This window comes from Macaca thibetana, chromosome 16, assembly GCF_024542745.1.
Source record: "Macaca thibetana thibetana isolate TM-01 chromosome 16, ASM2454274v1, whole genome shotgun sequence".
Lineage (NCBI taxonomy): Eukaryota > Metazoa > Chordata > Mammalia > Primates > Cercopithecidae > Macaca > Macaca thibetana.
The window spans coordinates 39046965-39060860 of NC_065593.1; the positions used below are offsets into that span (position 1 = coordinate 39046965).

The 13896-nt window shown below is 39.0% G+C and overlaps 1 protein-coding gene across 1 annotated transcript in view; it reads right to left on the minus strand.

The window, feature by feature from the left end:
- ANKFN1 (ankyrin repeat and fibronectin type III domain containing 1) overlaps window positions 1-13896 on the minus strand; it is a 536065-nt gene that overhangs the window by 439731 nt on the left and 82438 nt on the right. The window lies entirely within an intron of this gene.

Sequence of the window (13896 nt, forward strand, 5' to 3'; positions counted from 1 at the left end):
TAAATATAGAAAGGAAAAACCAGTACCAGCCACTGCAAAAACATACCAAAATATAAGACCAATGATACTATGAAGAAACTGCATCAACTAGTGTGCAAAATAACCAGATAGCATCATGATGACAGGACCAAATTCACACATAACAATACTAACCTTAAATGTAAATGGGCTAAATGCCCCAATTAAAAGACACACACTAGCAAATTGGATAGAGTCAAGATGCATTGGTGGGCTATATTCAAGAGACCCATCTATGTGTGCAAAAACACACATAGGCTCAAAACAAAGGGATGGAGGAAAATTTCCCAAGCAAATGGAAGGAAAAAAAAGCAGAGATTACAATCCTAGTCTCTGACGAAAAAGACTTTGAACCAACCAAGATCAGAAAAGACAAAGAAGGACATTACATAATGGTAAAGGGAACAATTCAACAAGAAGGGCTAACTATTTTAAATATATATGCACCTAATACAGGAGCACCCAGAGTCATAAAACAAGTTTTTAGAGACCTACAAAGAGACTTAGACTCCGACACAATAATAGTGGGAAACTTTAACATGCCACTGTCAATATTAGACAGATCGATGAGACAGAAAATTAGCAAGGATATTTAGGACTTGAACTCAGCTTTGGATCAAGTGGAACTAATGGACATCTACGGAATTCTCCACTCAAATCAACAGAATATACATTCTTCTTAGTGTTACATGGCACTTTTTCTAAAATGGACCACATAATTGGAAGTAAAACACTCCTCAGCAAATGCAAAGGAACTGAAATCATAACAAACAGTCTCTCAGGCCACATTGCAATCAAATTAGAACTCCAGATTAAGAATCTCACTCAAAACCACACAACTACATGGAAGTTGAACAACATGCTCCTAAATGAATCCTGGGTAAATAAGGAAATTAAGGCAGAAATCAAGAAGCTGTTTGAAACCAATGAGAACAAAGAGACAATGTACCAGAACCTCTGGGACATAGGTAAAGCAGCGTTAAGAGGGAAATTCACGGCAGTAAATGTTCTCATCAGAAAGCTAGAAAGATCTCAAATCAACACCCTAACATCTCTAAGAGCTAGAGAGGCAAGAGCAAACTAACCCAAAAGCTAGCAGAAGACAAGAAATAACTAAGATCAGAGCAGAACTGAAGGAGACAGAGATATGAAAACCCCTCCAAAAATCATAAATCCGGGAGCTGTTTTTTTTTTTTTTTAAAAAATCTAACAAAATAGATAGATCGCTAGCTAGACTAATAAAGAAGAAAAGAGAGAAGAATCAAATACACACAATAAAAAAAATGATAAAGGGGATATTACTACTGACCCCACAGAAATACAAACTACTGGCCGGGCGCGGTGGCTCATGCCTGTAATCCCAGCACTTTGGGAGGCCGAGGTGGGCAGATCACCTGAGGGCAGGAGTTCAAGAACAGCCTGCCGAGCATGGAGAAACACTGTCTCTACTAAAAATACAAAAAATTAGCTGGGGTGGGGGCAGGCATATGTAATTCCAGCTACTCAGGAGGCTGAGGCAGGAGAATCATTTGAACCTGGGAGGCAGAGGTTGCAGTGAGTCAATATCGTGCCACTGCACTCCAGCCTGAGTGACAAGAGCAAAACTCCATCTCAAAAAAAAAAAAAAAAAAAAAACCTACCATCAGAGAATACTATACACACCTCTATGCAAATAAACTAGAAAATCTAAAGACACGCATAAATTCCTAGACACATACACCCTACCAAGACTAAACCAGGAAGAAGCTGAATCCCTGAATAGACCAATAACAAGTTATGGAACTAAGGCAGTAATTAATAGCCTACCAACAAAAAAAGCCCAGGACTAGACAACTTCACAGCCGAATCCTTCTAGAGGTACAAAGAGGAGCTGGTACCATTCCTTCTGAAACTATTCCAAACAGTCAAAAAAGAGGGACTCCTCCCTAACTCATTTTATGATGAAGCCAGAATCATCCTGATACCAAAACCTGGAGAAGACACTACTGAAAAAGAAAACTTCAGGCCAATATCCCTGATGAACATCAATGTGAAAATCCTCAGTAAAATACTGGCAAACTGAATCCAGTAGCACATCAAAGAAATATACACCATGATCAAGTTGGCTTCATCCCTGTGATGCAAAGCTGGTTCAACATACATAAATCAAAAAACATAATCCATCACATAAACAGAACCAATGACAAAACCCACATGACTGTCTCAACAGATGTAGAAAAGGCTTTTGACAAAATTCAACATCCCTTCATGTTAAAAACACTCAATAAACTAGGTACTGATGGAAAATATCTCAAAATAATAAGAGCTATTTATGACAAACCCACAGCCACTATCATATCAAATGGGCAAAAGTTGAAAGCATTCCTTTTGAAAACCAGTACAAGGAAAGGATCCCCTGTCTCACCACTCCTATTAAACAATTAGGCAAGAGAAAGAAATAAAGCATATTGAAAAAGGAAGAGAGGAAGTCAAGTTGTCTCTGTTTGCAGATGACATGATTGTATATTTGGAAAATCTTATCATCTCAGCTCAAAAACTCCTTAAAGTGAGAAGCAACTTCAGCAAAGTCTCTGGATACAAAATCAATGTGCAAAAATCATAAGCGTTCCTTTACATCAACAATAGACAAGCAGAGAGCCAAATCATGAATAAACTCCCATTCACAATTGCTACAAAAATAATAAAATACCTAGGAATACAGCTAACAAGGAATGTGAAGGACCTCTTCAAGGAGAACTACAAACCACTTCTCAAGGAAATAAGAGAGGACACAAACAAATGGAAAAACATTCCATCCTCATGGATAGGAAGAATCAATATCGTGAAAATGGCCATACTGCCCAAAGTAATTTATAGATTCAATGCTATTCCCATCAAACTACCATTGACATTCTTCACAGAATTAGAAAAAACACGTTAAATTTCATATGAAATCAAAGAAGAACCTGTATATCCAAGACAATTATAAGCAAAAAGAACAAAGCTGGAGGCATCATGCTACCTGACATCAAACTATACTACAAGGCTACAGTAACCAAAACAGCATGGTACTGGTATCAAAATAGACAAATAGAACAATGGAACAAAATAGAGATCTCAGAAAACCACACATCTACAACCATGTGATCTTTAACAAACCTGACAAAAACAAGCAATAGGGAAAGGATCTCCTATTCAATAAATGGTGCTGGGAAAACTGGCTAGCCATATGCCAAAAACTGAAACTGGACCCCTTCCTTACACCTTATACAAAAATTAACTCAAGATGGAATAAAGACTTAAATGTAAAACCCAAAACCATAAACACCCTAGAAGAAAACCTAGGCAATACCATTCAGGACATAGGCATAGGCAAAAACTTCATGACAAAAACACCAAAAGCAATTGCACCAAAAGCCAAAATTGACAAACGGGATCTAATTAAACTAAACAGCTTCTGCACAGCAAAAGAAACGAGCATCAGAGTAAATAGGCAACCTACAGAATGGGAGAACATTTTTGCAAGCTGCCCATCTGACAAAGGTCTAATATCCAGAATTGACAAGGAACTTAAACAAATTTACAAGAAAAAAACAATCCCTCAAAAAAAGTGGACAAAGTATATGAACAGAGACTTCTCAAAGAAGACATTTACATGGCCAACAAACATATGAAAAAAAGCTCAACATCACCGATCATTAGAAAAATGCAAATCGAAACCACAATGGGATACCACCTCACGCCAGTCAGAATGGAGATTATTAAAAAGTCAAGAAACAATAGATGCTGGTGAGGCTGTGGAGAAATAGGAACTCTGTTACACTGTTGGTGGGAATGTAAATTAGTTCAACCATTGTGGAAGATAGTATGATGATTCCTCAAGGATCTAGAACCAGAAGTACCATTTGACCCAGCAATCCCATTACTGGGTATATACCCAAAGGATTATAAATCATTCTACTATAAAGACATATGCACACATATGTTTATTGCAGCACTATTTACAATAGCAAAGTCATGGAACCAACCCAAATGCCCATTAACGATAGACTGGATAAAGAAAATGTGGTACGTATACACCATGGAATACTGCACAGCCATAAAAATGAATGAGATCATGTTCTTTGCAGGGATGTGGATAAAGCTGGAAGCCATCATCTGCAGCAAACTAACACAGGAATAGAGAACCAAATACTGCATTGTTTCACTTATAAGTGTGAGTTGAACAATGAGAACACGTGGACACAAGGAGCGGAACAACACATGGCAGGGCTTGTTGGGGGAGAGGAGGAAAAGGGAGGGAACTTAAAGGATGGGTCAATAGGTGCAGCGAACCACCATGGCACAAGCATATTTATGTAACAAATCTGCATTCTGCACATGTATCCTGGAACTTAAAGTAAAAAAGAAAAGCTGGAAGGTAGCAGAGGTTGGTTCATGAGGTTTAAGGAAAGAAGCTGCCTTCGTAACATAAAAGTGCAAAGTGAAGCAGCAAGTGCTGATGTAGAAGCTGCAGAAATTTTTCCAGAAGATCTAGCTAAGATCGTTGATAAAGGTGGCGACACTAAACAACAGATCTTCCATGCAGATGAAACAGCCTTCTGTTGGAAGAAGGTAACATCTAGGACTTTCATATCTAGAGAGAAGTCAATGCCTGGCTTCAAAGTTTCAAAGGACAGACTGACTTTCTTGTTAGAGACCAATGCAGCTGGTGACTTTAAGTTGAAGCCATTGCTCATTTATCATTCCAAAAACCAGGGCCTTTAAAAATTACGCTAAATCTACTTTTTTTGTGCTACACAAATAATGTAAAATAATGCCTGAATGACAGACAGCACACCTGTGTACGGCATGGTGTACTAAATATTTTAAATCCACTCTTGAAAAGTACTGCTCAGAAAAACAGATTTGTTTCAAAATATTACTGCTCATTGACAATGCATCTAGTTACTGAAGAGCTCTGATGGGGATGAAGATGATTTCCGATGGAGATCTACAAGGAAATTAACGTCGTTTGCATGCCTACTAACATAGCACTGATTCTGCAGCCCATGGATCAAGGAGTTATTTCAACACATTTTGTGTTTTTTTGAGACAGAGTCTCACTCTGTTGCTCAGGCTGAGTGCAGTGGCACAATCTCGGCTCACTGCAACCTCCGCCTCCTGGGTTCAAGTGGTTCTTCTGCCTCAGCCTCCCAAGTAGCTGGGACTGCAGGTGTGCGGCATGAAGCCTGTCTAATTTTTGCATTTTTAGTAGAGACTGGTTTTGACCATGTTGGCCAGGCTGGTCTCGAACTTCTGACCTCAAGTGATCTGCCCACCTCTGCCTCTCAAAGTGCTGGGATTACAGGCGTGAGCCACTGTGCCCAGCCTTCAAGTCTTGCTATTTAAGAAATATACTTCTTAAGTCTATAGATGCTGTATATAATAATTCCTATGATGGAGCCTGACAAAGTAAATCAAAAGCCTTCTGGAAAGGATTCCCCATTCTAGATGCCATAAAGAACATTTGTGATTCATGGGGAAAGGTAAAGGTATCATTAACAGGAGTTTTGAAGAAGCTGATTGCATCCCTCATGGTTGACTTTGAGGGACCCAAGCCTTCAGTGGAGGAAGTAACTGTAGATGTGGTGGAAAGAACAAGAGAGCTAGAATTAGAAGTGGAACCTAAAGGTGTGACTGAATTGCTGCAATCTCATGATAAATCTTGAGTGGATGAGGAGTTGTTTCTTATGCATGAGCAAAGAAAGTGTTTACTTTAGATGGAATTTACTCCTAGTGAAGATGCTGTGAACATTGTTGAAATGACAACAAAGGATTTTGAATATTACGTAAACTTGAGTTGATAAAGCAGTAGCAGGGTTTGAGATAATTGATTCAAGTTGTGACAGAAGTTCTGCTGTGGGAAAAATGCTATTAAACAAAATATGCTACAGAGAAATATTTTGTGAAAGAAAGAGTCAATCAATTCAGCAAACTTCATTATCTTATTTTTAAAAATTGCCCATTTATCTTTTTTCGTTTTTGTTGCATTTTCTTTTGGAGTCTTCATTATAAATTCTTTGCCTAGGCAAATGTCCAGAAGAGTTTTTCCTAGATTTTCTTCTACAATTTTTATAGTTTCAGGTCTTACATTTAAGTCTTAATTCATCTTGAGTTAATTATTTACATATGGTAAGGGATAGGAGTCCAGTTTCATTCTTCTGCATATGTCTAGCCAGTTTTCCCAGCACCATTTGTTGAATAGACTGTCCTATCTCCATTGCTTATTTTTGTCAACTTCGTCAAAGATTAGTTGGTTGTAGGCACTTGGCTTTGTATTTGGGTTCTCTATTCTGCCCCATTGATCTATGTGTCTATTTTATATGAGAATCATATTGTTTTAGTCACCGCAGCCTTGCAGTATAATTTGAAGTCAGGCAATGTGATCCCTTTGCCTTTTTCTTTTTTTATTTCGCACTTAGAATTGTTTTGGCTATTCAGGGTCTTTTTCTGGTTCCATATGAACTTTAAAATTGTTTTTTCTAATTCTGTAAAAAATGACATTAGTAATTTGATAAAGATTGTGTTAATCTGTAGATTACTTTTAGCAGTATGGGACTTAATTAAAATAAAAAGATTCTACACAGCAAAAGAAAAGAATCAACAGAGTAAACAACCAACCAACAGAATGGAAGAAAATATTTGCAAATTATCCTTCTGACGAAGGACTAATATCCAGAATCTACAAGGAACTCAAACAACTCAACAAGAAAAGAGAAAAACATTAAAAACTGGGCAAAGAACATGAATAGATGTTTTTCAAAAGAGAAAATATAAGTAGTAAAAAAAAAAAAAAGAAAAAAACATGAAAAAATGCTCAACATCAATAATTGTCAGAGAAACACAAATTAAAACCACAGTGAGATATCTTATGCTAGTGAGAAAGGCTATTATTAAAAAGTCAAAAAACTATAGATGTTGATATAGATATGGAGAAAAGGGAATGCTTATACATTGTTGGTGGGAATGTAAATTATTTCAACCTCTGTGGAAAACAGTACGGAGATTTCTCAAATAACTAAAAATAGAACTACCATTCAACCCAGTAATCTTACTATTGAGTAGCTACCCAAAGAAAGACAAATCATTATATAAAAAGACACCTGTACTCATATGTTCACTGCAGCATTATTCACAACAGCAAAGTCATGAAACCTGAGTACGTGTCCATCAGTGATGGACTGGATAAAGAAAACGTGGTGTGTGTGTGTGTGTGTGTATATATGTGTGTGTGTGTGTGCATATATATGTACATATATGTGTACATATATATGTGTGTGGTATATATACGTATATATACACATATATGTATACGTATATATACCACACACACACATATATGTATATACCACACACATATATACCACATTAGGCATACACACACACAGACATAATGGAATAATACACAACCATAAAACAGAATGAAATCATGTCCTTTGCAACAACATGATTGAAGCTGGAGGCCATTATCTTAAGTTAACTAACTCAGAAACAGAAAACCAAATACCATACGTTCACACTTATAAGTGGGAGCTAAACAATGGGTACACATGGACATAAAGATGGAGATAATGAACACCACTAGGGACTCCAAAAGGGAGGAGAATTGGAGGTGGGCAAGGGTTGAAAAACTACCTATTAGATACAATGTTTACTATTTGGGTAATGGGTACACTAGAAGCCCAATCCCCACCAGTATGCAATATATCCATGTAACAAACAACCACACGTGCCCCCTGAATCAAAGAAAATAAGAGAGAGGAAAAAAAAAGAAACTGCCACAGTCACCTCAACCTTCAGCAACCACCACCCTGATCAGTCAGCAGCCATCAATGTTGAACAAAAATGTTATGACTCACTGAAAGCTCAGATGAGCATTTGTATTCTGTAGAAATTTAAGTTTTTTATTTGTATTTACTTATTTTTATTTTTATTGTTTTTGAGACAGAGTCTTTCTCTGTGACCCAGGCTGGAGTGCAGTGGTGTGATCACACCTCACTGCAGTCTTGACCTCCCAGGCTCAAGTGATCCTCCCACCTCAGCCTACTGAGTAGCTGGGACTAATTCTTGTATTAGTCTGGCTAATTTTTGTATTTTTTGTTGCCCAGACTCTTAGGCTCAAGTGATCCGCCTGCCTCAGACTCTCAAAGTGCTGGGATTACAGGTGTGAGCCACCATGCTCAGTCTGCAATTAAGTATTTTTAAATTCAGGTATATGCGTTGATTTTTTAGGTATAATGCTATTGTACATTTAATAGACTACAGAATACTTTAAATATAACTTTCATATGCACTGGAAAACCAAAAAATTCATGTAAATTTTGTTTTATTGCAATATCCACTTTATTTTGGTGGTCTGAAACCAAACTTGCAATGTCTCTGAGACATGCCTGTAATAGGCATCAGGGTCAGACTCACTAGCTCTATGACCTGGGACAAGTTGCAAAACATCTCAAAACCTGAGTTAGTTTCTTGGTGAAATAAGCGATATGGATGGTGGCTATTTTTCATGGATGTTGTGAGGATTAAATAAAAATTCATGCACATGTTTAAGTATCGTTTTCTTATCATGAATTCTTTTCCTTTGGGTACATACCCAGTAATGGGATTGCTGGATCAAATGGTAGATCTACTTTCAGCTCTTTAAGGAATCTCCATACTGTTTTCCATAGTGGCTATACTAATTTACATTCCCACCAGCAGCAGGTAAGCATTTTTCCCCACATCCACGCCAACATCTTTTTTTTTTTTTTTTCTTACTTTTTAATACAGAGTGATATAACGAACTTTAGAGACTCGGAAGGGGGAGGAAGAAGGGCGACTAGGGAGAAAAAAACTACCCGTTAGGCACAAGGGACATTACTTGGATGGCAGGTGCACTAAAATATCAGAATTCACCACTATAGAACTCAACCACTTGTACTTCAAAAGCGATTGAAATAAAAATTTTAAAATAATATTTTTTTCCTCATTAATTAAGGAAATTGATTAAAAACCAACATCAAATGCTGGTGAAGATGTGGAGAAAAGGGAACCTACATGCACTGTTCCTGGGAACGTAAATGAGGACGACCACTGTGAAGAACAGTTTGGAGTTTCCTCAAAAAACTCAAAATAGAGCTACCCTAAAATCCAGCAATCCCACTGCTGGGTATATACCCCAAAGAAAAGAAATCAGTACATTTGAGATATCTGCACTCCCATGTGTTTTGCAGCTCTGTTCACAATAGCCAAGACTTAGAAGCAACTTAAGTGTCCATCAACAGATGAATGGTAGAGAAAAATGTCATACATACACACAATGGAGGACTATTTAGCCCTGAAAGGGAATGAGATCCTGTCATTTGCAACGTCATGGAGAGAACTGAAGTTGTGGTTATGTTAAGTGGAATGAGCCAGGCACAGGAAGACAAACTTTGTATGTTCTCACTTACACTTGTGGGTGCTAAAAATTAAAACAGTTGAACTCATGGAGATAGACAGTGGAAGGCTAGTTACCAGAGGCTGGGAAGTGTAGTGAGGTGGTATGGGAGAGTGGCAAGTGGGGCTGGTTATGAGTACAAAAAGTAGTCTGCAAGTTTAAATAAGGCCAAGTATTTGATAGCACAACAGTGTGACTATAGTCAATAATGATTTAATTGTACATTTAAAAATAACTAAAAGAGCATTATTGGGTTGTTTGTAACACAAAGAATAAAGGTATGAGGTGATGGATGCCCCATTTATCCTGATGTGATTATTACAAATTTTATGCCTATATCAAAATATCTCATGTACCCCACAGATATATACACCTACTATGTGCCCACAAATATTAGTAGTAAAAAAATTTATGCTCAAAGCCCCTATAAAAAGTATCTGGTACATAGTAAATAGCATTAGTCACTATTGTGATGTTGTCATCTTTACTGTTATTATCATTATTACTAGTGCATTTTAGCTGCACAGTAGTGTTTTAATGCTCTTTTAGAACTTCTTTTTTCTTTTTTTTTGAGATGGAGTCTCGCTCTGTCGCCCAGTGCAGTGGTGTGATCTCAGCTCACTGCAAGCTCCGCCTCCCAGGTTCACGCCATTCTCTTGCCTCAGCCTCCCAAGTAACTGGGACCACTGTATTTTCAGTAGAGACGGGGTTTCACCATGTTAACCAGGATGGTCTCGATCTCCTGACCTCGTGATCCGCCCGCCTCGGCCTCCCAAAGTGGTGGGATTACAGGCGTGAGCTACCGCGCCCGGCCTCTTTTAGACTTTTGATCATTCCCTCATCCCATGTTAAATGAGTTGATGGTCCAGTGATTAAGAATGCAGACTCTGGAGCTAGACTGGGCTCAAATTGTGGTCCTACAACTTTCAAGTGGCATGAGACCCTTTTCTCTTCTGTCATGCCTTCTCATCCGCTGGCTGGCATATGTGAGACCCCATCTACTCTCCGGTATAACTTCCTTGTTTCTCATTTTTAAAAGGGAAATAATAATAGTGCACACCACTAGGGTTGTTGTGAGGTTGTTGTTGTTGTGAGGGTTGTTGTGAGGATGACATGAAACAATGTAGATAGAACACTTAAAGCATGGCCAACACACACAGCAAGCTCTAGGTAAGTGGAAGCTGTCATTATTAGGTGAGAGATGGGAATGCATGCAGTGAATAAAACCACATTTGCCCTCCTGAAGTATAATTTTGCAGAAAAGCTAGACCTTAAACCAATAATACACGAAAGATTGAGAAGTGTTATCATTTAGAAAGTCCTCCTAATGTCTTCCTTAAATACTATCGTTTAAAAGCCTCTTACCCTCTCCTTAGTGGACAAAAGCTTTATTCTTTCCCACAGGCCATGGACACACCATTTCTCCTGTCCATTCTAGATGTCCTTTCCTTCCTGAACCACTGCCCCACCACTTCCACTTGAAATCACACTCAGATCAGAGTCCAGCTTCCAGTAGTTCCCCAGTTTTATAAAGCAGTCCTTCTTCTAATAAGCCCTTGCAGACTGAAAAAATCAGTAAAGCTTCTAAAAAAAAAATCACATGTATCAAACCTGCTTCTATATGGTAGGAAAGTCTTGCTCCCAAGACAGTGCTATTTCCCACTTGTGCAGGTCAGAGTGGGCAAATGCATGCTGAGCTGCTGTGTGGCTGCCACTGGGCACCCTTGGCCTTTGCACAAATCATTATTGAATGAATAAAAGAGATTATCACTGAAGCAATTTATAAGTGAGTTACCTAGGAGGTCAGGAAAGCACAGATTAATCTCCAAATGGATAAGACACAAAGCAGGAGAAAATAAAAGAAAAGATAACTTGAAAAAATTGTCCTCACAGCAGGTAGAAACTGAAAAAGAAGTATTCTAGAAATCTGATTTGATAGGGGTTGACATTCAGAAACCCTTACGCCCTGTCTGGCTTCTATCACTAAAGCGCATGCACTTGTGAGATCATTACAGGGCAGTGGAAACCACAAGACATGTTCCTTTTTTTCCCCCTGATTACCTTTGCTAGTCTTCACCTTCCCCAAAACCCCAAACCCACTCTGCCAGACATGAGCTTCAAATCCTGCCCAAGAAATGGGCTTAGCTCTATTCTGTCTCTGTTAGGGGAGGGAAGGAAGACAGAGGCCCCAAGGCATCTGCCAGGATTGAGCTCTAGGGCTTGGAAATATTCCAGGCTGGCTTCCCCTCGTGTAAACCCTGGCTCATGATTTTCAGGTGCCCTGGTACAGGGTGGAGATCTTCTACTTTTCCTTTCTTCATCCTTTACAGGATGGAAATGAGAGGCTGCTGAGCTTGATTTCCTCATGCCTGTCATGGACAGAGTGAAGGCACCTGGGAAGCTGCAGGCCTGTCCTGGGGAGGACAAGAATGCTTGGCTCACTAGGAGTCAAAGCAAGCTTTAAAAATGAGGGCCAGTACCATTTTACAGCTCCTAATTTAGGGAGAGAAAAAAATAAAGAATCTAATGTGCATCAGGCTCTAGAAAATTGGTGTTTATCTGGACCATATTATTGATGATTTTGGAAAATAGAAACATGTTTCAGAGAAGAGTCCGGTAACAGGCATGAAAAGCCATAAAAAATTCATATTTTCTTATCTCAGTAATGTCAATGAGAATTCAACCCCCCAGGAAGTAAAAGCTCTTTGGGCACAGAAATATTCATAAATGGCATTACAATTATGAAAAAAACTATAAGCAATTATATCCAACAATGGCTAAACAGATTACAGCATATCCATATAGGGATTAATTCATTCAATCCAACCACAGTTGATAATCTGTATGAAAGTTGTACTGAAATAAGGGAAAGTATTATTAAATAATACTAGGGAATAAAGCAAAACAAATACCTATATCTAAACCATGGTTACGACTATGTCAAAAATGTATACATGGACAAAGATTGGGAGATGGCACAGGGAAAAATCAGAGGTGCTAAAGGGGTGAGATTAGAAGATCCTTTAAAAACACTGTAACGTTTCTGCGATGCGTTAATAGTAACAGGAAAAAATAAAGAGTCACAGGCATCAGATTATTCATATTGCCCCATTTTGTTGGCTTTTCCTGGGTTGCTTAAATTAGCTCTTCTCAACCTGTCTGCCAAGGCACACCACTGTGTCATGGAAGGGTCCAGATATGGTGTTGGCCCCTCGCATTGAGCCCTGTCCACTTGGACAACCACTTGAGCCCTCTTGCTACTCATTACCTGATTGGAACAGCTTTCTCCGTTTACCCCCATGTGTCATGGTGGGAGAAAGCATGGGGAGAACTGCCTCAGTGAAAGAATTTCTTGTAGAAGACAGATGGTTCCTTTCTCTCCCCAGTTCCCATCCCCTGGTTCATATTTCATTGTATGTCCCATAGCAACTTGGGAGCTGGGGCCCTGACCGTCCTGCATAATGGTATTCAGTTGTGCATCCAAGCATCCGGCTGACCACGCCATTCCTGGCCAAGTTCCAGCGCACAGTGCCTCAGACTCTTCAACCCTCATTACACAGAGCTGCTGCTCAAAGCCAGCTCTAAGGATAAGCAGAGTGCCCCTCCGTGCTCCTTCCTTCTTCCCCCTTTCCGCCTCTCTTGGAGATGAACTAGTGTGCATTTACTGCAGATTCCCAAATATCTAGACCTTCAGCACGACATGCTGAGAAACATCAAAGCCTCTAAAGAAAGAAGCAGGGCAGAGAGGGGGATCCTCTGTCTTCAGACAACTAGGATATAGGCAACTTTATGACCAGATACACTTTTGCTCAGCACAATATTAACATCAGTAACGACCATTACCCAAAGGTATACAGCACTTTCCTACGCTAAGACAACCTGATGCTCACCGCAAAAGTGTTTTACAGCAAAATCATTCTTACCTGTCTCCTTTCAACTTCAATCTATCCAGCGTTCCCAGATAGCAAATTTCAGGGCTTAATTAAAAAAAAAAAAAAAAAAAAGGAAAAGGAAAAACTTTCTCGTAGTTCAAAACAGGTGTCAATGCTGAAATACCTCGTTATTTTCCCTAGGCTGAGAGGATGGGTAAAATGCAACTCATGCTTTTCCGTGCCCAGACTGTGTTCTTTGAACACATTCAACATTGACAGTTGAGAGGTTAAACCATATTGGATTTGGTGCTGTTTACTACCAGCAACTCCAGCTGAGAAAAAGAGATACAAAAGTCACCCTCATCTTTGCAGCTAGAGGGATGTAAATACCCCTCCAGATTAAGGAGCTTGATGGCAAAGACATAGCGATCACACATCTGCAAAAGAAACTTGGGAAAGGAACCCTCTAGGGAGTTCTTTCACCTGGGAAAGCTCTTCTGGACAGTGATGTCTTTCTGCCATGCAGCCCACTTTAAAGACTGAAGAAGAAGAAGAAGGAAAAAA